The sequence below is a fragment of the Cervus elaphus genome, chromosome 24 (assembly GCF_910594005.1).
Source record: "Cervus elaphus chromosome 24, mCerEla1.1, whole genome shotgun sequence".
Taxonomy (NCBI): Eukaryota; Metazoa; Chordata; class Mammalia; order Artiodactyla; family Cervidae; genus Cervus; species Cervus elaphus.
The window spans coordinates 35,298,584-35,313,446 of record NC_057838.1 but is presented as its reverse complement, the minus strand read 5'-3'; the positions used below and the strand labels follow the sequence as shown (position 1 = coordinate 35,313,446).

The following is a 14,863-nucleotide window of genomic DNA, read 5'->3' as shown; positions in this document are numbered from 1 at the left end:
GGTAACGTTTTACGTGGCATGGATCCTCCAAAGAAAACAAACACATGAGTTGAATTTTTTGAGACTCAATAACAGCAGGCCAAAAAGCAGAGCTTACATTGAGAAGACTTTAAGAATCCTATGTAAAGATCGACAGTATCCCCAACTTATTCAATGTGATGAAGAGGATTAAAATACATGTGCTATAGACTCCTTATGGGCTTTGAAACCTGCCTTCAAATCCTGATCTTACTGCTTTCTCTTGAAGCTTCTGATTCTGCCTTTGTAAAATAGAAGTAATGCCTACCACTCCAAGTTATTGTGAGCCTAAGTGAGGTACATTATACAGAGCACTTGGCCTATAGCCTGATGCATAAGAGACTGTCTGCAAAATGATGGGTCTCTTCCCTTCTGGAAGCAGCTAGGTATGCTGTCCTAGTTAAGAACAGCCACAGACGCGGGTTAAAATTTCCCCTTTGCTGCTTACGAATTGTGTGACTTTCTGAGCCTCAGTTTCCTCATCTTTGAAATAGGTGTAACAGTGTCCACCTGACAAAATTTTGTTTGATGTTTTAATTTTTTTCTCCAGGGTTATATATGGAGCATTAGTATGAAAAAGAACTGCATGATTTTGACAGCACGGTTTCTTTCTTTGCATAATCTACATCCCAAAGGTCAAGCCTTGTGGTTCCTAGTGTGTTAGCTGGCGCAGGACACCACCTCAGTGTTCACAACTGGGGAAGAACACTGAATTGTTGGGGACTATAGACCAAGTGTTGAGTTGACTGTGATTAATTGCCTTAAACACTGGGCCATGGCTAGTTTCCATGGAGCCGGGCAGAAAGCTTCCTCTTTTTCTGGAGACCAGCCTGTAGGACGTCTTAAACCAGTTTCCCTTTACCACTCAATTACCATGGCTTAAATTTTTAGCAGCCCTCTTTTAGTCTCTGAATGTTCCTCATTTGTGATGTTGGTAGGGGATATGTCTGTGCATAAATTCAGTATCTCTTGTTTCTCTAAAAATGTCAATGACAGATTTTCTTCACTTGCCTTCAGCTTGGTCTTTTATGTTAGAAACTGTTCTCAGATGTCTAGTGATTCTCAGTTGTTGAGTCACATGGAAGACTGAGGCACTAAAATGTGAGGGTCCAGGAACTTGAATCCAGGAACATGAGGGTCAATTTTATTGAGTGAGTTCAATGTGACTGAGCCATTTTGGGGAGAGAGCTCCTCCCCATATCAACATTTTTAGGCATTTCCTTTTAAATTGGTCACAGTCCCTAGAAACAGACATCTCTTTACCAGTGTTTGGGGAGCCATGTTGAGGAGGCGAGTTGAGAACCTCAACATTCATGATAGAGATATTCACAAAAATCCTTGCTACCCTCATTTGAACCTGGTATCCTCTGGCTTAGAAACCTTCCTCTGTTATCTGCTTAAAAAATAAAAATCTCAGCATCCTTCTGGGTAAGGAAGCTAATCACCTGGATGCATGGAATAAGGGAAAGTGTCTGGGGACGTAACTCATTCTAAGTAACAGTGATCCAGTGCTCCATCACCTGTACTTCCAGTGGCAGCTGAGGTCACCACTTCCTGGATCTTGGGGGGATATTCTAAAAGATAAGTCAGGGGACTTCCCTGGAAGCCCAGTGATTAAGACTCCATGATTCCAGTTCTGGCAGCATTGTTTGATCCCTGGTCAGGGAACTAACATCCTGCACGCTGCATGGTAAAGCCTAAAAAAATAATAATAATTAAAAAAAAAAACAGAAAATAAAAACCCATAAAATTAAAAAAAGTCAGTCTAGTCTTTCTATTTCCCCAGAGGCAGCTAAGGATCAGGCTTCATGTCTTTTCACCTTTCAGTGGTTTCCCAACATCCCCAGTTTCAATAGTTAAAACTCCCAACCTGTGCTCGCTTCGGCAGCACATATACTGAAATTGGAACGATACAGAGAAGATTAGCATGGCCCCTGCGCAAGGATGACACGCAGGTTCGTGAAGCGTTCCATATTTAAAAAAAAAAAAAAAAAAAAACCTCCCAACCTTTCTCGCTATCCTTATAGTTTATACCTTAAAGAGGTGTACTATTGTTGAAAGATATTTTAGCTAGGTGCCAGAATCCTAATAGAGTTACTATGAAGAGGAAAAGACGTCATTTAGGGAGAGAAGCTAGCACAGTAAATGACACATAATCATAGGGATTATTTTTTGTTGCTTTTTCATTATTCTATTTTTATAAAATCATCCCAGTATATAAATTATTTTTGACCAGCTCTCTATAGTGAGATAGCATGGAAAAGGAAAGCCCTGTGAAATCAAGACCTATGTAATGTATCTGGTTTATTTAAGAACAGTAATCAGACCAGAGGCCAAGCCTTGTGGTTCCTAGTATGTAAGCTAGTGCAGGACGCCATCTCAGTGTTGACAGTAGGGGACAAACATTGAATTATTAGGGAATAGAGGCCGAATGTTACCACTGTTCTTAGGTTGTCTATATAACCATGATCACTTAGCCTGCGCTTTATAAAAGAAATAGAGATTTAGTGTATGTTACAGTCAGCCATTAACATGATGAAGATTCTAAATCTAAGTTTAGCATCATGTAAGTCTATCTGGCTTTCCTGGTGGTTCTGATGGTAAAGAATCTGCCTGTATGTCTTTGATCCCTGGGTCAGAAAGATCACCTGGAGAAGGGAATGGCTACCCACTCCAGTATTTTTGCCTGGAGAATTCCATTAACAGAGTAGCCTAGTGGACTACAGTCCATGGAATCACAGAGTTGGACATGAATGAGTAACTAACACTTCTCAAGTCTATCTCCAGGTTGGAATCCAGCTCTCTTAATTACTAGTCGAGTCTGTGACCCCTGTAGAAGAGCAGAATTCCCTCATAAGTTCAGTCCCCTGTCTTCCCATGTGTATCACTTGTACAAAGTCAAGCAGTATGCCTTGGGTGTCCCTGTGAGGTGACCAGTCTTACAGTTTCTTTGGGAGTTTGTGCTGATGCTTTCAAAAGCAACCCTTTGTCCTTCTGTGATTTCTGGCCTCTGGAAAATTATAAAATAGAGGACAAGAGGGGAAAAAAGAGGTTTGTAAAGATTCTGTATTTAAAAGCTAAAGATACCACTCACATAAGCTTTGCTCAGACCTTTCCTGTCCCTCAATAAAGTATATTTTTTGCTGTGGTCCATAAATTACTCAAATAATCCATTAAGATAGCTGTAGAAATCAGCATAGCAAGCTATCAGTGAGCTAGTTTAGTTTATTCACCGGTTATTAATCTTCTCAGCTCAGGGTCATATTGTCCTGTCTTCAGCATTTTTCACAGTGTCTGATGATGTCCGAAGAGTTAATGGAGGTCCTGAAATGTGAATACAACAAGCATGAGAATCTCTTGACTTGATGTCATTCCGGGGAACGTCTTTAAACTTGGTGCGTTGCCCTGGCAAGTGAACAAGACAGCACCTGTGCTATTTATCTGGGTGTTTGTACACTGTTCTGGCAAAGAAATGTCTATGTACAACGATAATTTCCTTATGATACTTTCACTGGCAGCAAATTGTTTTGAGCATCTGTTATCATTTTTAGTTGCTGTCAATTTGTTTCCTCTTTTGCTTCCATGTAAAGTAGGAGCAGTTTTGTCAGGACTTAGAGACCCACAGCATTGCTTTGGAGGTTTATGACATGTTTCTCTCATTAAAGTTTTCTCTACCCCACCCCGATCTCTGCAGGTTAGAGAAGCTGATTTTCCTGTGAAAGTTCTCACAGTTACATTACCTGGAGCCCAGGTACAAATAAGCTCAGTGATGAAGGTGTTGATGATGAAGACAGATAGTTTGTATCACACACTTAGCTTGATTTAGTCATACTACATGTAGCCACAGGACTAGTGAAGTTAGGAAATTAACTCACTTACAAGTGATGTGACCTCCCCATAATCAGTCACCTAGTAAGTGGTAGAGCTAAAATTTGCATCTAGATATTTCTTATTCCATAGTTCAGTTTCTTTCTCTCTCTCTCTCTCTCTTTTTTCATGTTCTATATACTAGGTCTTTGTTGGTTGTGCTGTGCTTAGCCGTTCAGTCATTTCCAGCTCTTTGTGACCCCATGGACTGTAGTCTGCCAGGCTGCTCAGTCCTTGGGGATTCTCCAGGCAAGAATACTAGGGTGGGTTGCCATACCCTCCTCCAGGGAATCTTCCCAACCCAGCGATCGAACCCAGATCTCCCTCACTGCAGTATGTACATGTCAATTGGTTCTTCAGATTTCTGTCATAAATGAAACTATCAGTTGAGGTGAGATAGGGCATTGCTGGCCAGTGCAAGGATTTCAGCATTTCAGGATGAAATATGGAGGCATCATTGTTTCTGCTAGACCCTTGGTAATAGTGAACAGTTATTATGTGGTAAGCTCAGTTTTCAAAACTTTATATTAATTTGCTCACTTAATCCTCAAAGTATGAGGTATATGTTCTTATTCCTATTAAATCTGAAGCCACTGAAGCTCTGAGAAATGAAATAATTTCCCTAGGATCAACACAGTAAGTAATTGAATTAGAATTAAAACTCAGGAGGTCTGGCTCCACTGTCCACATTTATAATCTGTAAACAAAATTGCCTTTTATTCAAGAGGTCCCATTTTTTTCAATATATGATAGGTGGAAATTATTTTTGTTAACTTAGAAATGTTTTATATCCACATATTTTTCCTTAAATAACCTAGACGACTACCTTTTGGAGCATTTGACAATACAGTATAATGATTCCTTTCTGGCTTTACCAGTAGCTGATGCTTCTCATTCTTCTCTTGAATCCTTTTCTCACCTCATCACACTGGGCTCCGTTGGATTCTCCTTTCTTCTTCCTCCTCCTAGTGACTTGACTCCTGCAACTGTCTCTAGTTCCAACACCTCATGTCACATTCTATCAGAAGAAAAAGAGAATGTGGCAAAGCTCACTTATACCTAAACACTGGCAGCCACCCAAACACCTCTTTCAAAATAAAGTGAGCAGGAAGCTACAGTCATGTTGGAATGGAAATGTAGCATATAGGGCTTTCCATTCAGCCAAACTCAGGGTCGGAATACCTGTTTTCTCCCTCTAACTATGTCTGTGTCCTTGGAAATATATGTAGCCTTTTTAAGCCTCAGGTTCATTGTCTAATAAGTGGTGATAATAATGATACTTATCATGAGAATATTGAGGTTTAACTGCTAGTGATTCATTCATTCTTGAGATATTTATTAAGCATGTGTTTTGTCATTAACTATGCTATGTTTGGGGCTTCACAGGTGACTCAGTGGTAAAGAACCTGCCTTTATACAGGAGATGCAGGTTCCATCCCTGGGTCGGGAAGATCCCCTGGAGAAGGAAATGGCAACCCACTCCAGTATTCTTGCCTGGGAAATCCCATGGACTGAGAAGCCTGGCAGGCTACAGTCCATGTGGTCCCAAAAGAGCAGAACATGACTCTGCGATTAAACAACAACAACAAATGCTACGTATAAGGCATCTATGCTGAACGAGAAAGGCATGTTCCCTGTCTTCACAATGCTTAAATTTTAATGAGGTCATAAATGCAGGTGTTCAGCACAGATCCTTGCAGATGGTAAATATAACCTTTGTAATTATGTAAATACCTTCCACAATATATGTAAGCTGAAATGATGTTAATGATAATGATGTTTAAGAATGGTGATATACAATGTATGACAAAACCCACTGAAATGTTGTGAAGTAATTAGCCTCCAACTAATAAAAAAATTAAAAAAAAAAAAAAAAAAAAGAATGGTGATATAGCCATCATAGTATCAGCACCTTTTCACCAAGAACCCAAAGTGATAATTCCAGTCAACAAGAACTAGGCATCAGAGTAAGTCTACTTGTTTTTTGCTCCTCATATAAATTATCTAACAGATTAAAAAAAAAAGGAAAATGTTTAATAAGCACATTACTTACCACCTGGATAAATGCAGTACAACCTTAACTTTTGGTTAGAGAACACAGGTAAATATTTTAACAATCCCTTTTAAACCACCGACTTTAAATCTTCCATTGACAGATTTCTGAATATCATAAATGAGTGTAACATCTTCCAGAATCACGGAGGGTAGTCATCTTCATAAACAGCAAAGGTATCTCTCTTATCTCCCAAATTCTAGATCCTGCTTTTTCTCTATTCATATTTTACTTCCTTTTCTAACTAGTAGTTTAGTGATTCTTGTGGAATTTGCCATCTTTCTCATCAGTTTCACAGTCTCTCCTCCTCCTGGGTAATTTTCCAGTGACATTCTTTCTTTGGGGATGTACCTTTCTGCATTGCTCTGACTTGAGAGGCCAGGATATTGTTGGTGCATGAAGTGTCTTTGGTATCTTCGGATTTAGCTGCTAGCTTGAAGCATCTGGCAGTTGAACATAAATGCCTGTACTTGAGCATTCATGCTTGAACCAGAAATTACTTTGTCATCTTCACTAGCTTTTATTAAGCAGCCAACAGCTGTCTTGGAACTATGACTTACAACAGTGAGCTCTTTACTTTAGAATGTTGTCCTCTTTTTATCCTCAATATAGCTCTCTCCTTTTCCTGTTTTTCCCAAGCAAATCTTCGGTGTCAATACGTGAAAGTGAAGGTCTCTCAGTCGTGTCCGACTCTTTGCAACCCCATGGACTATACAGGCCATGGAATTCTCCAGGCCAGAATATTGGAGTGGGTAGCCTTTCCCTTCCCCAGGGGATCTTCCTGACCCAGGGATCGAGCCCAGGTCTCCCTCATTGCAGGCGGATTCTTTACCAACTGAACTATGAGGGAAGCCCTCGGTGTCAATAGGAATGGTAATAATAGTATCTCACACTTGGGTAGCACTTTATGGTTTATAAAGCATGTGAAAATCCCATTAACCCAGTTTGAATTTCATAGTCATCCTGGGATGCCAAGTACCATCACTTCCAAATTATAGATGAGAAAACTATAGCTCAGATGTCAAATGACTTCTTGATGGTTACATCCCCAATGTGTGTCATATGGCCAAACCTGGAAACCAGTTTTTTAAAACAGTAAATAGAGACTTTTATACATTTCACCATGCTGATATTTTTAGCAAAATCCATGTCAATATTGTGACCCTATGGGCTGTAGTCCTCCAGGCTCCTCTGTCCATGGAATTTCCCAGGCAAGATTACTGGAGTGGGTTGCCATTTCCTTCTCCAGGGGATCTTCTTGACACAGAGATCAAACCCACATCTTCTGCATTGGCAGGCGGGTTCTTCATCACTGAGCCACTGGGGAAGCCTTTGTCAACATCAAAGAATCACCCAAAGAATGGTATTTACTCTGTGAGAAATAGTCCCCAGCTGCCACTTCTGAGGCAAGCTTTGGGATTGGGCATATCTCCAGGGAACTGAGCATCCAGCTTGATTCTGGTCCTCCTGCTTTGTTTGGGGGCTTCCAGTCCGGGAGGAAATGGCAGGGTATTCTATTGGCTGCCATGTTGCACCAGGTAACACTGTTCATGGTAGAAATGGCGCGCTCTAGAATTAAGCAAAGCAGTGGGTCCTGGTATAGTGGCCAAATGCAAGACGGTCTCTCTGAGCTTGTTTGCTTTTCTACCTAATCCAGAAATAACTCCCCGTGGAGTCTAAGTTATAGCTCGAGAGAGCTATGGAAATGGGTGAGAAACTGTTTGTAAACTGCAGAAATGATCTACAAACGCAAAGGGCATGTATCTTGTATATCTTGCTTGCTTGCATGAATGAATGAATTGATTTTTCATATTTATCTCACTGTGAGTTTTGGTCTATTTGATGCTGCAGCAATTTGCAAAACTCTGCTCACTCTTTTGCACTGCAGCCCAGAAAGACACCCTCAGAACTTGGCATAAGTCATACAAATAGTGTGTTTGTATTTGTTATAACCTGTGCTCTGGTCTTGTCATACTATCTTCCCTACCAATAAGGAGCTGTTAGATTCTAATGGATATTCTAGGAAATGAATACATTTCTTGTAAAGTTTTAAAAAAGATTTCAGGAATGGACATTTGAACACATGCGTACATACATGCGCACACATACACATGCTTCTAGGGAGTTTTGTTTGTTGGTTTCAATTCAAGTAGTTAACATGTTTCTGGAATGAGGAAGTAGTTAATTGTTTTTACTTTTTTTTTTTTTACCAAAACCTAGCCAGAAAGCAAGTTCTCTATTTACCCTTAATAGATCCCTTTCTAAAATATCTCACTAATTTTTAATGCTGATCAAAGCACACTATATTTAGATGGTATTGAAACTACAGTGCTTCATGTAATGATCATGAGAATACCCTGTTGTCATTGTAGAGGACATTCAATGAAGATGTTGAAAATTTGGGACTTTGGTTCAAACTCGAACTCTGACTTAAATTCCAAGCACCTTTAGGTGGAAGTAGCAAGATGAACGGAGAAGGCAGTGGCACCCCACTCCAGTACTCTTGCCTGGAAAATCCCATGGGCAGAGGAGCCTGGTAGGCTGCAGTCCATGCGGTCGCGAAGAGTCGGACACGACTGAGCGACTTCACTTTCACTTTTCACTTTCATGCATTGGAGAAGGAAATGGCAACCCACTCCAGTATTCTTGCCTGGAGAATCCCAGGGACGGCGGAACCTGGTGGGCTGCCGTCAAAGGGGTTGCACAGAGTCGGACACGACTGAAGTGACTTAGCAGCAGCAGCAGCAGCAAGATGAAACTAGGGGAGGAAGACATTTTCCTCTGTGCTTTCACATTCTTCCAGCTGGTCTAATAATTAAATTGACATGAGACAGATTAACAGGAGAAAATCAAACAAAAACTTAAGAACAAATATACACAGGAGCATACATGCTCAGTTAGTCATGTCTGACTTTTTGTGACCCCACGGAGCCTGCCAGGCTCCTCTTGTCCATGGAATTTTCCAGGCAAAAATACTGGAGTGGGTTGCCATTTCCTCTTCCAATATGTATGTGTAGGACAGACCCAGGAAAGCTGAATAATTCTCCCCCAAATGGTTAAGACCATCTTTAGGTAAGAACAAGAGAGGACGTTGGCAGTACTAGTTTGGGACTCGAAGAAGGCAGTGGACCCAGAAATGGGAAAGCAAATGTCTGGTACACAGATGTTTGCTAGGCTAGGCAGAAACTCTGGAACCCAGAGTGGACTCTGAGGTCTAGGCTGGGCCAAATTTCCCCCACCAGAGCTAACCACATTCTTGGCACCGATCTCTAATTATGGCTCAATTCTAGAAACAGGCCCTCAATCTAAATTCTTTAGGCAGCTAAGGGAGAGGTAAAACAGAAATACTTTCTGAAACTTCCCTGGTGGTCCAGTGGTTAAGAATCCCCACTTTCATTGCAGGGGGCACAGGTTAGATTCCTTATTGGGGAACTAAGATCCTGCATGTTGTAGCCACTAAAAAAATATAAGTTTAAATAACCATCTTTAAAAAAAAAAGAAAGACTTTCTGAATCTTCCATTTCTTAGAAAAAATCAGCCTAAATTAATCTTCATGTCAAAGAGACACATTTGGAGTAGGAGATTTTGCTCCCTTCCACAACTTCTCTGTAAATGACTATATTTACAAAGATGCAGCTTGCCCAACAAAGGTTTTCTATGTTGATAGCCTTAAAAACCACAGGATGGGATGTTTGTTGCTCCCCAAAAGACTGCTTTTTCACTTCTCAAAAATACCTTTGCCTCTGCCTGCCTTCCTCGCTGTCTGTGTTTTTTCTTCAACACAGGGCGTTGTTGGTGTTTGTGGAGCAGGCAACTCTGCCGCTCTCTGCCTGTCTCTCTCTTGCTCTCTTTTTCTGTATTTTGATCTTTCATTCATCTCCTTGCCTTCCCATTCTTTTTCAACTCCCCTATCTTTTATGGATATTGGATATAAGTTTTCAATTGTTAGATGTACCTTTAGAGTTTTATAAACATTGGGTGACATGGTAGTAAACAACCCGCCTGCCGCTGCAGGAGAGACCCACGTTAGAGACATGGGTTCAATCTCTGGATCAGAAAGATCCCCTGGAGAAATGAATGGCAGCCCACTCCAGTATTCTTGCTTGGAGAATTCCATGGACAGAGGAGTCTGGCAGGCTACAATCCTTGGAGTCTGAAAGAATCGGACATGACTGAGTACACACACACATTAGACTTTTATGTCCCCTGTACCTAATAGAAAAGGCATGAGAAGGTGTAACATCTCTCTGAAAATAAACTAAATTAAGTTGCTTTCTACTTCTCTGACCCTCAATTGATTTTCTTTTCCTCTTTGGGTCAACAGCTCTCAATAGAAAGGAAAGTTTCTCTATCTCTGGTATGGAAGATTGAACTAAATGTGCAGTGACCCTCAAAATCTGCCCTGGAAATGAGTTGTTTCCAGCAAGTCTGTGTTTGCCAGCTAGCTACTTGCCTGTTTCTCCTCCAATGAAGAGCAGTAATAAAAATCTTCATTGAGGACTGCTTGTTTTCCCTCTTCTTTGTTTAAATTGCATTGACGGTGTGTACAGATCACACTTCAAAGCAGGCAGTGCAACAGGGAAAGGAATCTGTTAGCTCAGTTCAGGGTGTCTTACCTGCCAAGCACACAGGAGATCTGCACAGGTGCAGAGACCTGGGAGCTACTGATACTTGTCCATCCTAAAGGATTTCAGGGAAAAGTTCACTTAGAATTATGCACAAACCTCCAAAGAAGCTAGTCAGTAGTGACTCAGATTCTAGGGTGGGTGGACTGATTTGATTGTGTTTTGCAGAAAGCTTTATGCAAAACACCCATCCTGTACCACCTAGAGGCTGGGGCTTAACCACGTCCCTAAGATAATCATACTCTCATTTTTAAGCATCACATGCTCTTCAGGGCTTCCCAAGTGGCAGTGTGGTAAGGAGCCCATCTGCCAGTGAAGGAGACATAAGAGATGCAGGTTCAGTCCCTGAATGGGGAAGATCCCCTGGAGGAGGGCATGGCAACCCACTCCAGTATCGTTGCCTGGAGAATCTCATGGACAGAGGAGCGTGGTGAGCTACAGTCCATAGAGTTGCAGAGTCAGACACAATTGAAGTGACTTGGCATGCATGCACACATGCTCTTCAGTGACCTTCTCTCACATCTGTAAGCAAAAAAAGAAATACCACTTTAGACCCTGAGAATCATTGCCTCTTTTCCAAGATGCAGACTTTAAGCAGAGGAATTTGGAAACATATAGAAAATTGCTGATAGGAACAGGAGAGACAGAAAGCCGGGACTCTCTTTCCTTTTGCTGTGGTTTCAGCACCACCTACTGACCAGATGGTAATCCTTCCCTATGTAGCAAACTTCAGTACTGGGGCACTCATCATTTTGCATATAATGACAATGGAGGGCATTGTCTGTGGAATTCATTGCCCTTGCCTCAAGGTGTACATTTCATTTCTTTTGTAGTTCAGGTAAATATCCTCTTTTACCTTGTGTCGGTAGATACAGCCAGATGCCCATCAAGTGCAATAAAATATTCCTTTAATCAGCAAAGACCTCATTACGCCCTTCTTATGCATGGCATGCGACCGCATTGACTTTATTTCACTGATGCCAACGGGATTTCTTTGGAACTTTTGGCCCAGTGACTCTTAAGTGAGAGGTACTCATGTGCAGTAGCTGCAAAACAGCAAGACTATAATCCCTTCATCTCAAAAAGAAAAATTCAAGTTATTATATGATGAAAATATTCTCCAAGGTTAAAAGATACCTGTCATTTACCTGCCATTTATCATTCTTTTTCATCTTAAATCAGTCCCCAAAATGCCATAAAATAATTTTAACTATATTGAAGATACAATTAATTTGTCAGTGAGAATACTTTTTCCCAGTAGTCTGTTTAGATCATTTATTTTTGGCTGTACTTAGTTGCCCCATGGCACGTGGGCTCTTAGTTCCCTGACTAGGGATTGAATCTGTGTCCCCTGCATTGGAAGGTGGATTCTTAACCACTGGAGCACCAGGGAAGTCTCTAGATAATTTCTTTTAAATCTTACAGAAAGCTTCACAAAGAAAACATTAGAGGGTAAATTTAGCATTTCCTGCTCTACCTCTGTAATAGCTTCTACTTTGCTTGCGGAGTGTTATTCATAGTGGACGCTTGCATGTGCAGAAAATTCTATTTGGAGAGACATCTCAGCTGAGAATCCCTGCTTCTAAAACATGTCACAAATCCAAACCACAGGTTTGCTTGTCAGGATAGCAGTTTAAAAAAAAACAAAAACAACCATGAATGTTTTTAAGACAAATTAAACCTTGCTTATTTAAAACAAAACAAAAACTCATTATTAATAGTTGTAACTTACTTGAAAACCTGAATGGCAACCAGGAACATCTGGGTGTCATTAGAGCAGCCTGCATAATTAAGTAGGTGCTTTATGCTACACATTTTTACCAGGCAGGTCTAATAACTTTGATTATCATTTAGCTGATTATTTCCCAAGTACCTATACTTGGCCACCCTCAATTGGCTTGCGCATCACAGTTTCCGTTGGTGGCTGTCAAACTTATTAAACAGTCTGCTTTCTAGTCCTTGAAAACAGATCGGTAAGCTCTGGGGTGATTCGTAAATTCGTAAAGTTTACAGAAGACTCCAGTTTGTGCTCAGTCCGACTAGGGTCAGAATTTGCCTTATGTTTTCTTCTGATGTCATTTGTCAAGGTGCACAAGTTGTTCAAAGAATCAGGTCATGATACTGCATGGCAGTGCTGCTTGGCATGAATTGCTTAAAAACCTTGACTTGTTAGAAGGGGCCTGGGCTGTCACTGTGGTTTTTCTACCACCAGAAAAGGGAAGATTTTCTTGTCTTCAGCCGAGATAAAATCATTGTTTGTTTTGTTTGTTTTCCAAACAAACCTGGTGCCCTTCACTTCTTCACACAATAAAATCAGATTTTAATTGTGTTAACAAAAAGAGAGGTAAGATGAACGAGGAGAAAATAGACTCCATTTGTTTCAAAAGTTTCTAAATCCTCAATTCACAGACCTAGCTGCTCAGTACAAAACAAATCATAGTGAAAAGTAAATGTCTAAAATAAATCACGTGTCTAAAAGATTTTCAAAAGAGTAGTAATTTATAACCAAAATGGAGAATTGGAAACAAATATCAAATGCATAGATGCCTGATATTATCTAGATAAGTATATGGTTTTTCCAGTAGTCATGTATGGTTGTGAGAGTTGGACCATAAAAAAGTCTGAGCACTGAAGAATGGATGCTTTCAAACTATGGTACTTGAGAAGACTCTTGAGAGTCCCTTGGACAACAAGGAGATGAAACCAGTGAATTCTAAAGGAAATTAACCCTGAATATTCATTAGAAGGACTGATGCTGAAGCTGAAACTCCACTTCTTTGGCCACCTGATGCAAAGAGCCAACTCATTGGAAAAGACCCTGATGCTGGGAAAGACTAAGGGCGGGAGGAAAAGAGGGAAACAGAGGATGATATGCTTGGATGGCATCACCGAGTTAATGGACATGAATTTGAGCAAGCTCCAGGAGTTGTGATGGACAAGGAAGTCTGGCATGCTGCAGTCCATGGGGCCATAAAGAGTTGAACACAACTGAATAACTGAAACAACAACAACAAATACACTGAATATATTGTATTCCATCAGTATATTTTGGCAGTAAAAGCTGCTATGCCTGAAGTCAACGCCTGAGTCTCAGTTCCCTGCCAGGAAATGTGTAGGAATGGGGAAGAGAGAATTTGCAGATTTAAGAACTTTTAAAAGATTCATTTATGGTCAGACTGAGCAGCAAGACCGCTTAAGAAAACAAAAGCCAAGCCTGTGCAGTACAACGTGAAATGCCCTATATTTTTGCTACCCTATGAGATACAAGCCCCAAACCCTGCACATAACTTGTTTAGGGCTTTGCAACCACACATAGGGAGGAATGTTCATGAGGAGGAAAAAAAAAAAAACTTCTTTATAAGATGAACTTCCAAATCAAAATTAGAAAGACAGTGAGAAAATCTGCCACCATAAGAAATAGTTGGCAAATATAACTGTGGACTTTAAAAAAAAAATGTATTCACAGCCTCAAAGTTGAAAGTTGTGTTTTATTTAGTGAAAATTTTTAGGACTTAAGCCTGGAAGGCAGCATCTCAAGCAACCCTGAGAGAAATCCTCTGAGGAGACAGTGGGGGTGGGGTAGCTTATAAAGAAGCTTTGCAACAAGGGGCAGGTCATAGGCACATCAAAAGATTATTGTTAATTAAGGAAAACCTGACATCTCAATTTAAGGAATTTAGTGCTTTTCTAAATATGGGAAGATGCAAGAGTCTGGGCTCACTGAAATCATTCCTTTGATATGCACCTCAGCTATCTGGGGCCAATGTGTTTTCATATCCTGAGTTACCTTGGGGCTCACCATAAGGAGTGGCTGCAATCTGATGGCTGCTTGATGGCAGATATCCTTTTCCTTCAGTTTCCTCAGGCTGACCAGCTCACCATATGTGGTGGCTACAATTGCTGATGACTGTGACATCATTGTTTACTGATAATGGCAGAAAATATTCCACTTCTCACAACAAAGAGAATGCATACCCTCAAAAGTAGCATTAATGGAACAATCTGAAAATAACTTTTAGCTAAGTAGTGTAGATTTCTCAAGGATATCTTTACCCACTCCATCCTTCCTTCCTTTTTTCCCTACCTGAGTCCCTAACAGAATGGATTGCTAAAAAGTAAGTCAGGAAAAGCAAACAAACAAACTGGAAGCTATGCTGCTGTTTGTTTTTATAGCTGCTTTCAAATGTAGACCCAAAACTACCTAACAGAGAAAAAAATTAGAATACTAATCAGTTTTTTTCTATTTAATAATAAATTAGTTTTTAAAAGTTTAATTAATTTTAAGTAATGCCTTGTTTTG

General features: G+C 40.4%; 1 protein-coding gene and 1 non-coding gene across 4 annotated transcripts in view; both read left to right on the top strand.

Annotated features, from left to right (window-relative positions):
- The window catches only part of CNTN4 (contactin 4), a 975,314-nt gene that overhangs the window by 910,147 nt on the left and 50,304 nt on the right, over positions 1 to 14,863 (top strand). The window lies entirely within an intron of this gene.
- LOC122683333 lies at positions 1,891 to 1,997 on the top strand. Its single transcript, XR_006337685.1, has one exon. It is a non-coding gene; the product is annotated as a U6 spliceosomal RNA (small nuclear RNA).